Consider the following 20030-nt stretch of genomic DNA (forward strand, 5'->3'; position numbering starts at 1 on the left):
CCAGCTGGAGAGGAAATGTCAGGCATCATCTTTTGTCACAGATAATGAGTCCAAAAGCCTCATGATTACAGGAAGTCTGTAGGAAGCTGAGTGGTGTTCCTTGATCACTGTTTAAAAGACATTTACCTAGTCACTGGAGTAAAACAAAAACAATTAACATACAAAAAAATAGTAAGTACTTTAGTAGAAACTATAAATGTAAACCCAATGTATTTGTCATAAGTGTGTGTGTGTGTGTGTGTGTGTGTGTGTGTGTGTGTGTGTGAAGAGATATAGAGTGAAAAACTTCAAGTGGGGATAAAAAAAAAAACATGAAATCATGTATAATTACAAAAAACCAAGAGTTATCAACCAGACTGTAGGCAGCAGTGCAATGTGGGTAATTACCTAAGATGTAAGAGCTATGGCCAAAGATCATATAATTCCAAAACTAAACATGTACAGGAAAGACTTCGGGCATCAGGAAATAAACTGCTGAGAAATGTAATTAGTGAAATTCTCTAAATTAAACTTTGTGATTCCACCTTAATGTGCAAGGGAGTAACAAAAGTACCATCATCTGTTGGTTGAACAACAAAGAAGTAGCGTCTCTTTTGTAAGCTGGGAAGTCCACGGCCAAGACACTGGCAGATCTCAAGTCTGGCAAAGACCTGCCTCCTGATTCTCAGATATCATTTGGCTGCAGATTCTCTTATCACAGGATAGAGAGAGAAGGTAAGCTAAATTGTGCCTTATTTTGTTTATTTATTTATTCGTTCATTTATGTATTTACCTACTTGTTTACTTACTTGTTTAGAAAAGCTCTCACTGTATAACCATGGCTGGCCTGGAATTCAGAGAGGTCTTGCTGCCTCAGGCTCCTAGCTATTGGGATTAAAGGTAAGACTATCACACCTGGCCTTATGCCCGGTTTTAAAGGAATTCTGTGAGTCCCATTCTCATGACCTAACAAAACTCTCAAAGATCCACCCTTAGTCCCCTCCTACTGGGGTGGGATTTTACACATGAACTCAGGAGTGACACAAATATATAGTACATCACAGACTCATAAACTTCCCTGAATAAATGGGAGCTAAGGCTCAGATGAACAGAGTTGGTAAATGGGAAAGATGGGATTTGAGCTCAGGAATTACTTCGAAGTCCATGCTGTCTTCTAGAAGCTAGCTGCCTCAGTGTCCTTGAGACATGTGAAGCAGCTGTAAATACTGTGATTTTTCCATTTATCTGAAATGGAAAATTGTCTACTCAACCCTTCCCCAAGACAGAGTGCAGGCTAATACAGGTGAAAGAAGTTGCCTTCCACCTGAAGGGTATTGGGAAGGGATGGGGTTTCCATACATTCCTACTGTGAAGATTTGAAACACCATTCAGATAATTCAACCATTACCTCAGCTGTGACTCTGTTCCACGGCTTAGAGATGCAATTGTTCTCTTATTGATTGAATGCTGATGTGATTAAACTCACATAATCATCAGGGAAAACCCTGTGAGGAATTCGACCAATACCTTGAATGTGATAGTACTCTCTAGGCATCAAGGAATTCTATGCTTTGAAAAACATATCTCTTAGAGCCAAGACACATTTGCCAGGTGCCTTGAGAAAACTTCGCTGTCACCTTTCACAAAATCTCAGCTCTTCAGTCCTCACAGTTGGAGGGTGAAAGGAAGTGCATTGAAGAGCGTTCCTGTGAGGCCTACGCTAGGAGCTCTTCCTTCCAGAAGTCACCAACTGTTGGTTCTGCTTTCACTTGTTGCCTTTCCTGACACCTTTCCTCAAAGATGTGAAAAGATCTGCATTTTAACTCTGAGAAAGAAATATGGAGGAAACATATAGCACATAGGAAAAATCATTCCACCCTCCAGGAAAAGAAGAGGGATAAAGAGGATAAGTTTAAATATTGCCACCTAGATTTGCATCTCTGTGATAACTGAATTTAGTCCCTTGCTCTTGGAAAGGAAAGCAAACCTAAAAACAAACATGGTTGTGAAATAATATCTCCCAGGTATTACAAAATAATTGCATCGAAAAAATATCTGGAGTGTATAAGAAAAGTATGATAGTTTGAATGTAATTGGCCCTTATAATCCCATAATCTCATAAGGAGTGGCACTATTAGGAGGTGTGGCTTTGTTGGAGTGGGTGTGGCCTTGTTGGAGGAAGTGTGTCTTTGTGGGGGCGGGCTTTGATGTTTCCTATGCTTGGATACCTCCAGTGAGTCAGTTGACTTCCTGTTGTCTGCAAGACTCTCAGCTCCAGTACCAACTCTCCCTGCATGACACCATACTCCCTACCATCAGGATAATGGACTCAACATCTGAGACTGTAAGCAAGCCACCCTCAATTAAATGTTTTCCTTGATAAGAGTTGCTGTGGTTATGATGTCTTTTCACAGCAGTAAAAACCCTAAGACAAAAAGATATGCCTTTCATCTAAGCAGGGTATTTTAATACTTCAAACACATAATGTAGTGGTTCCTATATGTGGGAGAAAACCATACAGATAGACATACCTGGACAGAGAGGCAGGGCATCTGTGCCTGTCAGTTATTAGTGGCATGTATCTTGTCAGCAGCCCAGGTATTGCCTAGAACACAAGCCTGCACAATGGGAGGAGCTAAGCTGCACCTGAATACCCCAGTTCCTAGATGCAGAACTTTTCTATTGGGAGCAAGGATCACCTGGGTCCCGAATGAAAGAGCATCTGATGTGACTATCTGCCTGTGGGACCTGGCACAATGGAGAGAAAGCATCATTGGCCCAGAATCATAAGAGGCCCTCCAGGCTACATTTTCATTTTCTGCAATTTCAGACACCTAAGGTAGACAGGGTCTAAAAATACTTTATTAACCTTTTTCCTGACTATTTCACAAGAGATCAAATTTACATAGATTTATTGCCATGAGTTGTTATACTTGCTCTATTTTGTTATGAGTAATGATCATTAACCTCTTGTTACCTCTAACTTAAAACTAGCCTTTGTCAAAGGGACTTATAAAACAAAAACAAAAACAAACAAACAAACAACAGCAACAAAAATCCCCAACCTACTGTATGCATAAGACAAGATATCATTTCTCTTACTCTCAGTTTGAAGAAACATCCTTGATAACTTATAAAGAGACAGGGTTTATTTCAGCTCGAACTTTGGGAAGCTCCAACCCCAGGTCATGTGGCTCAAGCTCTGGGTCTCTGAAGATCATGCCAAATGGCAATGGCAGGGAGGTATAGACTTGAGTCATACAATTCTTCTAGGTCAGTGGTTCCCAATCTGTGGGTTTCGACCTCTTTGGGGTTGAATGACGCTTTCACAGGGGTCACCTAAGACCAATGGAAAACACAGATGTTTATTTACATCGCAATTCATAACAATAGCAAAATTACAGTTACAAATTATCAAAGAAAATAATTTTATAGTTGGGGGTCACCTCAACATGAGGAGTTGTAGCAAAGGATAGCAGCATTAGGAATGTTGAGGACCACTGCTTGAGGCAATGCCATAAAGACCCATGTACCACCCATAGAGCCTCACCTCCCAAAGTTCCCCTTATCTCCAAGTGGTGCCTCTCTGAGAACCAAGTCTTTATTTAACACATGGGTCTCTCAGAGAGCATTCAGCATTAAAACTACAGCAAGCATTATTTGTGTTCTTGGGCAAGCATCAGGGTTATGGAAATGTACCCCTGAGGAAAAAGAGGTCTACTAAACTGATGAACGTACTGTGCTCTTCAGTTTATTGCATTCTATGCTTTATAATTAGGGAGCATTGAAGATAATGACAAGAGTAGAGAGTATCTTAAGGAATTGGAATTCTTCTGTATGAATGTAAATGGTCAATTATTGCCACAGTAAAACAGTATGTTTAATACATCCCAAAGATGAAAGTATACTTTGGACATATGTATGAACAACTTATTTATTGCTTTAAAAAAACCACTGACCGGATGGTGGTGGCACACGCCTTTAATCCCAGCACTCGGGAGGCAGAGGCAGGCGGATCTCTGTGAGTTCGAGGCCAGCCTGGACTACTAAGTGAGTTCCAGGAAAAGGCGCAAAGCTACCCAGAGAAACCCTGTCTCAAAAAAAAAAAAAACCATAAACACTGAAACATCACTACTAAGTATAGACAAGGCCATTCTTGATGCAAAATTTACTGTCTTTGAAGTCTTTGAAGTAATTGTTAAAATATTCTCAGATGTGGACATTACAGTGTGCACACACTACTGCTGATGTATGGGACAATGAACTCATGTTTATTACTTTCTCATCTCATGGTTAACAGTGCAGCAAATACCTCAAAAGAGAAAAGTAAAGTGAAAAGATAATATTTAAATATATTTTCAATTAACACAGTCACTATACATGCTTAAAAAGAACAGAATTTTTTTTATATCCTGGTTAATGACAAATCAGGGAAATTGACACAAGCATTATTCTAGCTTCTGTTATTTCTTGGTAATGAGAACTCTTGCAAGTAACTAACCCTAATTGATCTATCTTCAAACTCCACCCCCCACCCCCACCCAGCCTCTGGTAACCAACTTTCTGCTTCTATGAGATCATCATTTCAGATTTATACGTAAATGAGATCATGTGGTATTTGGCCTTTTGTACTGGGCTTTTCTCACTTACCATATTTGATCAATAAATTACACTGTGATTGTTTAAATGATCAGCTTTTGTTAAATTTGACTTTCTGGGAGCTAGAGCAGGATGTGTGATATGAACAATTTTTAATTTTGTTTCCTGGAGTGCCAGGACCCAGAGGCTAGATGGCCCAAACACCTAGGATAGAACCATCAAGCAAGGTCCTGTCTACACTTGGCAGGGATGTTTCAGAGAGAGTTTCTCTTTGCAGCAAATGGCAAGCACATCCATACATATATCAAAAGTATGCTTTAACCCTTCTTGACCATTTAAATTGACTTGTGAGAGTACTAGTTCACAGAAGATGATCTACTTATGTCCTTATCTTTAAGTCTGTATAGTTATTAAGCATAGTCATAATTAAATGAAGAGATTTCATTTATTAATAGAAAATATATGAGTAAGAAATTCCATTGTGTACACACATACACACACACACACACACACACACACACAGAGTATTTAACTTGTCAAGGAAGTTCATCATTAGCAACATAAATTCTGTTGTGTCTGGTGGTGTATACTTTTAGTCCCAGTATTCATGAGGCAGAGGGAAGCAGATTTTTGTGAGTTCAAGGCCAGCCTAGTCTATGTAGGAAGCTCGGGCCACTCCAGGCTATATAGTAAGCCCCATTCTCAAACAAATAATTTATATCATAAATATATTTTAAATAATTGTTTTACTGTTTCTTCTATTTCTACAATGTTGGTTAACTGCTCTGAGAGTCCATTCACTCATAATGATTTCTTTGTCAGATCTACCATTTTTCATTCTCTCTCTTGTCCTCGGCTTGCACCGCATTCTCCCAGTGGTCTGCTTTTAATGATTAATCCAGTCACAGCTAGGTAGTGTTACATGTAACACATGGAACTGGGCTCCGATTACTTGTACTGTGTTCCATTAGACAAAATCAAAGGGATGGATCCCTTCTGTGCTGCAAGCCCTGCAAAGCAGCTAGCGTTTCCTGCCTCCCTCCCCTGTGTAGTGGCTGAGCAAGGCCAAGTTCACACCAATTCAGCTACATAGGACTCCGTGTTTCAGGGGAACTGACTCACAGTATGATACCCTTCTGTCACAGTCCTGAAATATCTTATAATTCTATCTTTGAAACTGTGTTTTGTCTATTTCTTGTAAAAGATATGCCTTGAGAAAATGTAATGGATAATGTTTGGGAATTTTGAAAAGGGTCAAAACTATCTTCTCAAAAACAGGATGAGGCAGAAAGTGTGGGATGGAGCAGAGTGCCAGAAGAAGATGGCTTGGCATTGTTGAGGCTTACTTGGCATTGTTGAGGGTGTTTGTTTGTTTATTTGTTTTGTTTTTGTTTTGTTGTTTTTTATGGTTATTTTATCTTGTTTTGCTTTTCTTTTTGACATTGGGACTCATGTATCCCAGACTCGCCCCATTTTTCTATGTATCTAAGGATGTCTTTGAACTTCTGATCCTGTACCTCCATCTCCAAGATACTTAGATTGTGGAGATGTACTACCACACTCAGCATTTAGTTTTGACTTTTTAAATATCAAATTTGTCACTACATTTTTCCACTTTTCCATAGCCATATTCTTCTGTGCAGTCTAAGTGGGGGGATAACTGAAGAATTAAATCTAAACAGGAAAATGTTTCTAGGAAAATATAATAAAGACAGGAAGGATCCAATAGAGTCTACAGGATTTCAGTTACATAAGAAAGAAAGGGATTTGATCTCAGAACAGGAACTAATAATGAACACGTGGATTGAGTGCTCAATGGTACGATGAATGTTTCCTTTTTTGGAAAGATAAGAGATCTTCAAGTGGGTAGCAAGGGGTAGCAATCAAAGACTCCGTTATTGGTAAAATACAGAATGAGATTTGAGCATGGGGTGCTATGGTGGAATGAAGAGGACCAGCACATGTAAAGTGGTTCAGACTCAATGCCAAAGGCAACTGAGGAATATGTTTCTGAAATGCCCCCGAACTAATAACAACATCATTGAGAAGAGGAGGGTGACAACCAAAATTATTTGAGGAGATGATGGTGACCAGGCAATGAATGTTGGTGCCTGCTTCTGATCACTCTTGAGGTGTAGCTGGCTGGAGTAATGCATAACCATCATTCGATCATGACAGGCATAGAGGGACTGAAATCTTCATGACCAAAAGGAAAAGCAATCAGGGAGTTGAGTAGTAAAGGATACATGGTTTGTTTGTTTTTTTGTTTTGTTTTTTTGTTGTTGTTGTTTTTGGTAGTGGTGTGTTTTGTTTGGTTTTGTTTTTTTAATCAAAGAGTAAGACATAAATGGAGAGGGGGGAATACAATGGCTTTTAGTAATTTAAAATTTCATCTGGTAAATGCATTTTAATTCCCTTAAAATATAGTCTGTCCAAGTCAGGAGACTAAGGACTGTAGGTTGGATTCCTTTAGCCTCAGTTGCTTGTGCCCATATTGTGTTCTAGTGAATTACAAGTCATGAATTTGGGAGTATAAAAGAATTACCCAAGATCTCATTATTATATATGATGCTTTTGATCCAATCATGCCATCATATTCTAAATATGGAAAAGAAATGATCATAGTCTTTGATCACGCAGTCAATAAATATTTCTCGCTGTGTGTTGAGCAAGGAGCTAAATGAAGTGGAGCATAAAAACAGACTAAACCTTCTGCTTGGCCCCATGACCTTGTAGCCTCTGAGCAGCAAAGTGGAACCATGGCAACTGGAAGGACTTGGATATTCCAATAATGCAACAAGGAGAGAAAGGGAAGAACATGGGCTATGTCCAGTCTTCAACTGAGAAGGTTTTCATCTCATGATGTTCAATTTCCAAATTTCACTCTTGCTGTAGAATTCTGGGCTCCATCTGGATCTCAATGAGGTAGAAAGGGCTACTAGCTCTTGCTGTGGGATGTTCTGTATGTGAAATGTGTTGCTCTGATTGGTTAATAAATAAAACACTGAGTGGCCAGTAGCCAGGCAGGAAGTATAGGTGGGACAAGCAGCAAGGAGAATTCTGGAAAATGGAAGGCTGAGGCAGAGAGACACTGCCATCTGCCACTATGAGAAGGTGTAAAGATATTGGTAAGCCACAAGCCATGTGGCAACTTATAGATTAATAGAAATGGATTAATTTAAGATATAAGAACAGTTAGCAAGAAGCCTGCCACAGCCATACAGTTTATAAGTAATCTAAGTCTCTGTGTGTTTACTTGGTTGGGTTTGAGCAGCTGCAGGACTGGTGGGCATGAGAGATTTGTTCTGACCCTGGGCCAGGCAGGACTAGAGAAAATTCCAGCTACAAACTCTGAAACTGTGTCAAGTGGAATTTGGGTCCCAGAGATCCAGGGGCAGCCACAGTTATAAGGACACAGATGATGGTACTCTCTCTTCATAGTGGCCAGATTTCAAAGGCAGCTGTAAGAGAGGAGATCCCATGGAATAGACCACATGCAAGACAACTTCTTTGTTCTGTAGTTGTCTTTTGATGTGTGTGTGTGTGTGTGTGTGTGTGTGTGTGTGTGTGTGTGTGTGTTAGTGGGGATTGAACTCACAGCCTAACATGTTCTAGGTAAATACTCTGCCACTGAGCCACATTCCCAGCCCTAGAACTTCTTTTTAGCAGTCCCTACACCCAGAACAACCTAAAAGTTCTGTGATTAATAGCATGCAGTTGAATCCCATGACTGTGTGGTCATGTTTTTTTTTTTTGTTGTTGTTGTTGTTGTTGTTGTTTTGTGCTCTGACCATCTTGAGCTGGTAGTCACAGAATATGACTATATATAGAATATGACAGTCACACAGAAACACTAGGCAAGAATAAACTTCCTTTACATTTGCTCAGATGTTCTGGATCGTGGGCTACATCACTGAGATCATCAAGATTTCTTGGCTAAAGTATTTCCTTATCTAAACCTCAGGCAGAGGGAATTTTGTGTGATGCAGCATAAAACAGAACCCAGTGAGGCACCAAAATACTGATACAGGGCAGGTTTGCCATGTTATTTTTACTAGCTTTTCCATAAAAAATTTCACCGTTAACCTGAGTGTTTAGGGAGAAAATGTAAACTTTAACAATCTTTTTACAGTTTATCGTAAGTGCTTTCCTACCCTCACCCAAACTCATTAATGTCTGGAATTGCACAGAGTTATAGATGTTAGTTGCTTTAAGAATCATAGATTCAGAACTAGAAAGGGCTTCAGGCGTGTTGACACTGGATTAGACGACCCCTCTCCCTCTCTCCCCCTCTCCCCCATCATTCTGTCTCTCTATCCTCTCCCTCCCCTCCCCATTCCTAGAATAGTTAAACACTTGCTACTTAGCTGAAGATGACATTGAACTCCTGGACCTCCTGCCATCCTCTCTGTAGCACTGGGCTAACTGAACTTTGCCTCTATACTACAGCCAGTGTCTTAAAAATATAACACCTGGTGAACAAAAGGCCAAGCATATGCTGTACATTATTTTTTTTTTACTAAGAACTCTCTGGTAAAAATGGCCTTGCAAGAATGACCCTTCACTAGAAATTAAGTAAAGAAATACATTTTGTGCTGTTTGGAAGCACTGGCTGTTCATATAAAATAGTGGTTTTCTTTGAATGGATATTTGATGATATCTTCTGTTTATATTATTACTTTTTAATTTTAGCCAGTATAGTTCTCAAAAAAAAATCTGAAAGCTCAAGTAGTTTTGGCAGCAAGGAGAAAGCTGTTTGCTTTGAGTGATGCATGAGCTTCTGGATGCTCTTATCAATTTCAATGGAAGTTCTCTGGCTCTCTCCAGATGACTTTACAAGGTCATTGCATACAGATGACTCACCATGCGACTGCTGGAAAATGACTCTGGGAATAAGCCATACGGAGATGTGAAAGGGCCTGCTTTCTCTTTATGAAACCAGAAAAAATAGCCTTGAATCCAAAGAAATGAACCAGGCCATTAGAAAATGAACCTGCTTATCTTGATAAACTACATAGTTTTGCCTTGATGGTATTTGGTCTCTAACAATAATAGATATTTCCAAAATAATGTGAGCATGCCTGTAGCCACCAGTGTCTCAGCTGTTTGGACATTTGCAACCCTAATGAGGCAGATGTCAAGTTCAAATGCAAACTTCTGTAGTTATTGACTTTGGAAGCATGAGTTTAGCAAGACTCAAAGGCCATTTCAGGCATGGATGTTCATGGGTAATAGTTTGTTTTCACTCAGTGTATCACTGAATAATTTGCTTTGTTATTTTGTTGGGAATATCTGTACTAGAATCCACATATGATGTTCTTTGTTCCATCAGCATCCCTGGGATATTAAAAGGAATGAGATGCTTTAATAGGATAGCAGAGGAAGGCAGGGGCTACTTCATTTCTTCCTCACACAGTGTGTTTCCAAAACTGTTGCTTCTCTGGAACACTTTTAATCAAGAATTCAAATGAAACTTCAAATGTTTTCCCTTGGACAGTGGACTCACAGGCACTAAACTCAAACACTGTTGTTACGTGACAATTCCCCAGTTCCACTAAGCATTCATGCACAGCACCACTGTGACTTACATCCAAGGAAATTTTGGTTCTCATCTGTGTTACTCTATTTACACAAACTCAATAAGCCGAATTAGTGCCGGTTCCATTCTAGATTTTATTTTGAGCCATTGAACTGTGTGACCTTCCTAAACACCAGACTCATCTCTGAACATATTAGATCATATTAGACCTCCAGGGATGATCTCAAGTTTTAGCACTCTACCTTCCATTTCTGGGTGTGTGTGGGAGTGGGGGGATGTTACCATCACACTGTTTCCAGAAGACTTTCCAGGGGACAACCATTTACAATGTCTGAGGAGACACAGGATCATTGCAGAAGCTGAACCCATGATCTTGGTGTGTCCTTGTTCTGTATGTATTGATTAATCCACTATTTATCCATAATGCCTTGGAAATCCCTTCAGAGCTTAAACCTCTAACATATCACTTACAAGGTTCTAGATATTGAAAAGCCTGCAGTTCTCCATATCTTGAGAGCTGATAGAACTCAGTCAGCTGTGGCTCATTCATCAACCCTTGGCATTTTTCTTAAGATCTCACATTAAACAATAGGTGTTCCCATGTTTATGTATGAAGAGCTTTAGTTCTAATCCTGTGGTGATCATGCAAAGTCTGTCATCATTTCTTATGGAAAAATAATAGAGTCATGACTATTAAGAGATTTAACTGGGGCGTGCCATCCAAGGAAAGGTTAAAAACAATGACAAGTATTCTTACCATGTGACATATCCAGTCCACCAAATGATTACTACTGACCATAGGAACATTAACATAATCAAGTTCTGTTATTAAACTTGAGATGGCTCAGCTGACAAAGGTGCTTGCTGCCAAGCTCTACGGCATGAGTTCAATCCCTGGGACTCACATAGTAGGAGAGACTCAATTCCTGCAAGCTGTCCTCTGGTTTCCACATACTTAATAAATAAATACAACTATGTTTCATTAAAATCTCTTGTCTTTTTGAGAATTTCATACATGAGTACTATATTTACATCATTTCTTCCTGTCTTGGTCCCACCTTTAACTCTTCACATGTCCCTTCTCCCTCTGATTCATGACCTCTTCTCATGTAATCATTATTGTTATAATAATTACATATGTTATATATAATATGTAATATTATTATAATTACATATGTTATATATAATATGTAATCATTATTATTATAATTACATTATATATATAGATATTCAATGAGTCTGTTTGGGGAGCTCCCTAATAAGTTATCAATATCCCAAGTGATCAGCATTAAACACAAGTACATACAAGTACACTAAACATAAAATTTTTTATCATGATTCTGATTATAAATGATCATTCAGTCAGTATATATTTCGAACCAATTCTATGCTAGGTAAAAATATTCATTAGTTTAGATCTCATCAGTTTAAAGGAAATGAAAGTAAAATTAAACACAGTTGAGTCTCATTATTGAAAGTATTTATATTCTATAGAATTTCTGTGACTTCAGAATCAGCAAACAGCAAATCATTGCTCTCTGGAGAAATACAGGGCAACATTCCTATAAACCTCTAGTCACAAATTTTCACCAAACTCCCATTGCATAGCCTAGTTTTATGTGTTTCTACTATAACATGCTATAGTGTATATTATGTGCTAAAAATGAACTCATGGCCAACAATACATAATTTATACCAGAAGGAATTGCATATTACACAGGTATTTTCCTCATAAGAGTCACCATAGGTTTTTGTTTCTAAAAACACCAAATGACTGCATATATAATCAACAACAAAGTTGTAGACCCAAAGGATAAAATGTGAAGAAGTTGTACCAAGTAAATAGCAGAAGGGACATAGTAGAAGACAGAGACAAGATGGTAAAACTATCAACTTGTTCAGCCTGAGCCAGGAACCTCAGCCAAGATTGTGTCCATCAGGTGATGTACTTTTCCCCTGCTCTGAACCTGTGTGTTTCTAATTAATACAGCCTTATCCTTGATCTTGAGATTACAATGATGTTTAGTCAAGAGATGAATTCACAAATGAGGAATCCACAGATAATGAGGTTCAGCCATCATTAGAGTCGAGTTGAAAATAGATTTAAAGTACAAATTCATTACATATTTATTAATTTAAAGTGAGGGCAAAAAGAAATATGATCCCGTTTTAGGGATTCTTGTACTCTAGCCCCCAGTGTAAGCAATGAACACATGCACAAATATATGATGTGCACAAAAAGGTATAGGGGAACATGATGAGTAATTATTTGAAACAGGAGTGGAAAAATCATCAACAACATAATTGCAAACCAAGAAGAACATTGGAAGTTTCTGTCCTACCCACACTTCTCCTTCCTTTGGTACCTGGAGGAAGGATAGAAATACTCTTCAGCTCATCCAGAAAGAATATATAAAGGTCCAGGGAATCCCAATGAGCTAGCCTCTGCTCCCCTTATCATTGTCTTCTGAAGTACTACTCTGTGGTTATATACATGTACAGGAACTATTAACTCCACACTTGCTTGTACAATACAGGGAAGCAAGAGGGAGAGGGTGCAGTTCTGTTCCTCACCTGTCAATTGAGAGGTATGGAAATTCACGTCTGTACAAACAGAAAGAAGTAATATCAAGCATTTAAGAAACGTGTGAGGCCCTGATCACAGAAGCCAATTGATGCATTTTAGAGTTTGCAACATTTTATTCTGGTAAAAATGAAGCACATTTGCTCAAGGTTATAGAAATAATTGCTTGCAGAATCTAGATAGAAGGGACCTGCTTTAGATGATGAATTTGTTTGGAAGAATATATACATTTATCTACTCCAAATTTAATAAAATTTTAATTTTCATTAAGGTTGAATTGTTACAGTGTCTGTGTGGTATATTTAAATGTCAATTTAGTACATCTTGAAAATGAAACACATTTGTTAAAAGTCATTCATGGTTAATTTAAAGATGAGAAAGTCTAAATTCAAGGAAAGATCAATTCACTTATCTAATCTAAGTGCTATAGGCTAGAGAAGTTAGTCCTGTGCTAAACTTCTGCAAAATCAGCCTTAAGCACGAATCAATATCATACAGTAAGATAATGAAAGGTCTGAGAGTCTATGAAATACTCTATATTAGCTTTTATCTTTAACAGAAGATGTATTATCCATAAACTGACTATATATCAAGTGATTTCTTCCAATAAATAAAAACTCAAAACCACATTTAAAGGTGGCAATAAATAAGTTACCTGCTGTAAGCACATAAGAGAACAAATTAGGAAAAGATATCAGTTGTCCCAAATTATTAATAGCTCCAATATAAAAAGAATTTATAAACAGAAAGAATAAAGAATTTAACTTTGAAGAAAAATGGGCTAAGAATATGAACAGAGAATTCATCAAGACAAAAGAGGTACAAAAGAGGACTGACTGTGTGGAAATGTCGGCAGCCTTTGTAATACTCCAAAGAGAAATCACAATCTACCCTACGCAATGGCAGAACTGTACATGCCTGTCACCCTCTGAGTGGGGTTCTCTGCTTGTACCTGCATCACCCAGTCTCAATCTCTGTTTTACAGGACCCCCTTCTCCCTCTTGTCTTACAATATCACCAGCAGTACTGGATTAGTCCTGCCTCGTGTAGGAGCGTGACCTTATTTTACATCTGCAAATTACATCTGCAAAGACCCTGTTTCCAAATAGGGATCAAGACTTGAATTCATCCTTTATGTGTGTGGATACAACCTGATAAGCTGTGATATATCAATACAATGGAAATCTATGTAATCATGTAGGAATGATTAACGAATTTATACACTTCTATAAAGTAATCCCTATATTATGTTCATATAAAAAGCAACACAAGGAAAAATGTACATAAGATGTCACCATTTAACTTGTCCCATATACATTTTATGTTAAATCCCAAAACAGTTAAATAAAGAGTTACTTAATTATGGAAGGAATAATACAAGGATGCAAAATAGAAGCAAAATTTCTGTGAATATCAGGTGAGTTGTTCATTTGACTTCAGAATTGTGTAAATGTTTATAATTATAAAACAAGTTAATTTAAAAATTATTCTAAACATGAAAAGCAAAGTGTAAGAATGTGAATCCATGTATAGTTTGTGGAATAGTAAAGACCATTCCAATGTACTTGTATCTAAATAATAAGTATTTTAACTATACCACAAAATATTATAAGCAGAGGGTTGAACCAGTTTTGATCCCTAAGTGTCATTCACATAAGAAAGAATCAAAGATGTATTGAAACATGGAAAACATTAGTTAAGAGTGTTATAAAACAAACTATTTTATCATGATCAAAAATAAGAAAGCTATCAGAAACTATTATAGTAACATCCAGAAGATGTAAAAGCCAACTTTAATGGGCCTTAACTGTCCAAATCTGAGACAATATTATGGACTATAAAGATAAGATCTTGAACTAAACCGTATCAAATGTACTTCAATCTATAAATTCGTGATTCTATTTAAAAGGGTAAAAAGTAAAAACACTGACTACAGCCAGTTTCATTATTTTAAAACTGGCAAGACAAATAAAATAAACATTTACATACAACTTATATACCAAGAGTATGAAATAACTGTAATTTGGGGAAATTTTTATAATAATTCAAGAAGAAATAGAATTACTTTGTATCCCATATTGAATTATCAGGCTTCAAAAATAATTGTCAGTGTCTGCTACTATTAAAAAGGAAAGACAAATAGCTATTATACAACTGCTCATAGAAGTGGCCATCACCATTTCTAAACAAGTCCTTAAATAATATTAACTTGTAACTTGAATCAACTCAGCAATAACTGTTTCACAAAAGAAGGAAATTCCAGATGCCACTAAGAGTACACAATAATTAAAATCCATGATGTAGGGCAGGATACAGCACACACTACCTCTTTTCCTCAACAACTGTCTAAAACAATCAAAGAAACATCGAAAAGAAAAATACGAAGGCAAATTTAGAGCAAAAGACTCTAGGGATAGATATTGACTCAATTCAAAATGAGAAATTATTTGGGATTTCAGTTCACACAATTTGACTGTTTAAAATTATCAACAGTGTTTATAGAATTGAAGTATGAAGCCTGACTTACTATAGGTAGTATTAAAAACCACTGATGTTTTATATGGCTCAGTGTAGCATGTAATAATGTCCCTGTGGTTATATTCTAAACAAGCAGCTCTTTTTTAAACTTAACATTGTGGTCCTAACAGCTGTAATCATATTAAGCCTGGGAATTTTTTCACAACAATCAGAAATTGGGAAAGGCAAATGTGAGGAGTGAAAAAAAGATCAAGTTTCTCTTGAATTGTTGAGCTTGATAATGGGCTCATAGAAAATTGAGTATACTGTTTCCTCTGCTCTTGTATATATTTGAAAATTTCCATAAGTTTTTGTATATCTATTTACTATGTTCATGTGTTACATAGTGAATATATACATTGACACATATTCTAAATGTATCTGTATGGGAATACTTATTCATTTACACATATATGTAAGTGCATACACCTATTTTGACTAAACAACACTGATAGATTTCCTTTATGCCATTATTCAATGAATTGATGCTGAAATAGCATTGCTTTTTGGGTAATCATCACTGTTCTCAGTGTCAATCACCATTATCAAACTAAACACAAGTGCTTACCTACACATATGATATCTCCAGAGGGAGACAATACAAGACACAGTGATCACAAATTTCCCATTTAATCTCTCAGCCCCAATTGCTCTTCAATGTCTCATGCCCAGCTTTATGTGCATCTGAAAGTCAGGATAGTATGTGATTTGAAATGTTCTCTTACTGAGTTTATTCAACAGAACAGAAATGTGTCACCATAGCCACCTCTTTGGTTCCCAGGCAATGCCTTGTAGGCTTGACCTTTTCACTTTGATCTGTTTCTTGTTCTCATTCAATTAGTTTGTTCATTAGTGGTAAAGTTCAAAACCTCTGAAGTGTGAAGAAGATATGACTAAATTGTCCTTTTCCCCTAGAAAGGGGCAAGTAAAGATCTGAGGACAGTGCTAGTGAGGGTCGCTAGCAGAAGCCCTGTCATTTGGAGAATTGAAGCCAAAGAAATGGCGGCTCCATCCTCACACTTCTCTTCCAGGCCAACACTGGCTGTTGCTGTAACTTCTCTTCATCTCCATGTTATATTCTTATTTTTGTTTTAAGAGAAGGAAAGAGTACTCACTTGGTTGCATATTTATGCATGTTTATTTGTGTCAGGGTCCAGGTGCTGATTAACTAAGCAGAACAGATGTGTTTAACTTGCCATGATCCATGTAGAAAGAAAATTTGCCTGTTGCTCTTCCTCTGGACTCTCCTGTTAGATTTTTTTTTTTTTTTGTTCTACTCTGATTTCTCCATTGAGACCTTCCAAATAGGGTACTGGTAGCAAAAGGAGAAAGGTCATGCCATTATGACTCCCTTCCTCGCAGATGTTTATAGTTTATTACCTCTTTCCAGGTGTACTAACACTGAGAAATATTTTTTTCTAATAATTCTGGGATGGTACATTTCTGACAATACCATCCCCAAGAGTATTTCTTTTCTTGAACTAAGATCCTGGGGGCCGTGTACCAAAACCAGAAGGTCAGTTACTGTTGTAACTAACTACTTCATAGGATTTAAATGTCAAATAATTGCTTTCCACTTATACAAACTTTGAACAAACTACATCTTTTAAGATTCATTTTTGTCTTTCTCTCTCTCTCTCCATCCATCCATCCCTCCCTCCTCTCCTCCAGCAGTCAGCAGTACGGGTGTGTGTGTGTGTGTGTGTGTGTGTGTGTGTGTGTGTGTGTGTGTGTGTCACATGCACGTAAGTCCTCCAGGGAGACAGAGACAGTGTCTGATCACAGGAGCTGGCACCACAGGGGGTCATGATCTACCTCATAGGGATGCTAGAAACAGAATTCAGGTCCCCTGGAAGAGCAGTGAACATTCTTACCTGCTGAACCATCTCTTCAACACAAAATTACATTATTTATGGTTAAATGTTTTACATAATAGATTGATTTGTTGATGTTTTTTAAAACTTGTCCCTTGTCAAATTATGTGAAACACAAGTTTGCTTAGGATCTCATCAAAGAGTCCTGAAAGACTGCTCGGTAGTCAAAGCTCTTGCGGCACCAGGACGAGGAATAGTTTGGGCTCCCAAAGCCCATGAACGTGATGGGTATAGTGACTTCTATGTAATGTCAACCTCAGAAAGTCGATACAAGATACCTCCAGAGCAAACTGGCAATGTTGACTAGCTGTATCAATGAGCTCTGGGTTTGATTGAGCAAACTTGCCTCAAAGAATAATGTGGAAGAGTGGTGGGAAAAGATTCTGGATGTACACACATATGCACATGTGCACCTACCCAAATCCAAGCAAACACATGTATACACATGCATGCACATATACATGGAAGGAATTATAAAGAGCTCATTAATAGTAGATACAGTCATATACCCCCTATGTTTAAAGTAAAATGGTGCCTAGAAATAGCTGATAAGGTATGTTCCCTCTAATAGCAACCTCTAGTAGACACCACTGAGACCCATGTCAGCCCTTCTAACAAGGACTTCTGGATGATAGATCAATAAAAAAATCAGCTACAAAGTTTATTTCAGCTTATTATAGTGACCATAAGAAACCAAGCTCTGGCATTATTCCCACACACATTGAAGGGAGTCCCTGTGGAAGTCCATTTGCCCTCTTTGACTTTCCTCTACATTTTGTCCTAATTGGTCCTCAGCTGTAGACAGGGTCAATTGGCTTTGTGACATTTCTGCTTCCTGTCCTTCAAAGCTCCATATCACATCCAGGAAAGAGAATTTTTATTAAAAAAATATTTTATGGTAATAACAAAACAAAAACTGTACATATTGTGTAGTGTGTTGTTCTAAAATGTATTCATCTCTAATCATGTTAAGCATAGCTGTTACATCAAACATTTATCACTTCTTAATGGTTAAAATACATTCAAAATCCTTCTTTCTATTTCTCTTTGAGATTCAGAGTATACAGTTTCTTACTATAGTCAGCCCACTGATAGCACACTAGTCCTTTTTCCTGTCTAACCATAACTTAGACTTAATGGCTCAGACTTTCCCCATCCCTTCTCTCTCTAACCACCCTCCCTAACCTCTGATAACATCCCTCTACTCTTCACTTCTGTGAGATCAACTTTTGTAGAATTAAGATACGAGTGAGATCATATGATACTCGTATTTCTGTGTCTGGCTTATTTCCCTCAATGTAATGCTCTCAAATTCGATCTGTTTTATCACAAGTGATAAAAATCTCATTTTTCTTTTGCTGTTGTTAACAAGGCATCATTATGTAGTTCTTGCTAGCCTTGAACCTCCATCAATATTCCTTCCTCTGTTTTCCAGGCATGTCCCACATGGCAGTTTCAATCATTTAATACCTAAATAGTATTCTTTTTTTCTTTTTTATTTAATGTGTGTGTGCATTTTGCCTGCATGCATGTCTGGGGCCCACAGAAGCCAGAAGAAAGCATTGGATCCCCTGGAACTAGAGTTATGGATGCCTGTGTGCCACCATGTGGGTGCTGGGAACTGAACCCAGGTCCTCTGGAAGAGCAGCCAGAGCTCTTATCCACTGAGCCATCTCTCCAGCTCTAGTATTCTATTGTATACATGTACCACACTTCCTTTATCATGTCAGCCTTTAATGCGCTTGTGGACACTCAGATTTATCTCATTTCTTGACTATTGTAAAGCAATATCATAGCTGCAACACAGTCATCTCACCTCCTTTGGATAGATACTAAATGGTGGGATTGCGCCGGACGGTGGTGGTGGTGGTGGTGCACGCCTTTAATCCAAGCACTTGGGAGGCAGAGGCAGGTGGATCTCTGTGAGTTTGAGGACAAACTGGGCTACAGAGTGAGTTCCAGGAAAGGTGCAAAGCTACACAGAGCAACCCTGCCTCGAAAAATCAAACCAAACAAACAAACACAAAACAATGGGATTGCTGGATCTTGTGGTGGTATTGTGTTCCCCAAAATATTGTGCAGGCTAATAAACTTATCTGGGGTCAGAGAACAGGATGGCTACAATATTAAACATGAGGATAGGCAGTGGTAGCACACGCCTTTAATCCTAGCATTGCAGAGACAGAAATACCTCTGGATCTCTGAGTTCAAGGCCACATTGGAAACAGCCAGGCATGGTAACTCATGCCTTTAATCCCCAGAGAGTGATGGCAGAATGTAGAAAGATATATAAGGCGTGAAGACCTCATTAAGCATTTGGCTGGTTAAGCATTCAGGCTTTCAAAAAGCAGTTCAGCTGATGGCCATTGGGATGAAGTCACAGAATCTTATAATCTGAGGAAACAAGACCAGCTGAGGAACTGGAGAGGTGAGGTAGATGTGGCTTCTTCTGCTTCTCTGATCTTCCAGCATTCACCCCAATAACTGGCCTAAGGTTTGATTTTATTAATAAGACCATTTAAAATTCCTGCTACAGGATCTTGTGGTAGTTCAGCTTTTAATTTGGGGAAGTACATTCCTACTGCTACTCACAAGAGCTATACTAACATATAGTCCAGTGGACAATGTGCTTGATTTCATTTTGCTCCATGAGCTCCTGAGTATTTGGGGGGGGGGATTTGAAAAGAGCTATTCATAATGGAATAAACTTGTGCTTCCCTAATTATCAGAGTTAAGCAGTATTTTTTAATGTGCCTGTTAGACATTTCTGCATCTTCTTTTAAGAAATATGTATTTTAGCTCTATTGCCCATTTTAAATCAGGTTATTCTTATTTACTGCTATTTTTTAAAATCCTTTTGTATTTTAGCTCTCAGACCCCTGTCAAAAGTATAGTCTGAAGATTTTTTCTCCCTTTCTGAGGCTGTGTCTTATCATTT

This window comes from Onychomys torridus, chromosome 15 (genome assembly GCF_903995425.1).
Source record: "Onychomys torridus chromosome 15, mOncTor1.1, whole genome shotgun sequence".
NCBI classification, from domain to species: Eukaryota; Metazoa; Chordata; class Mammalia; order Rodentia; family Cricetidae; genus Onychomys; species Onychomys torridus.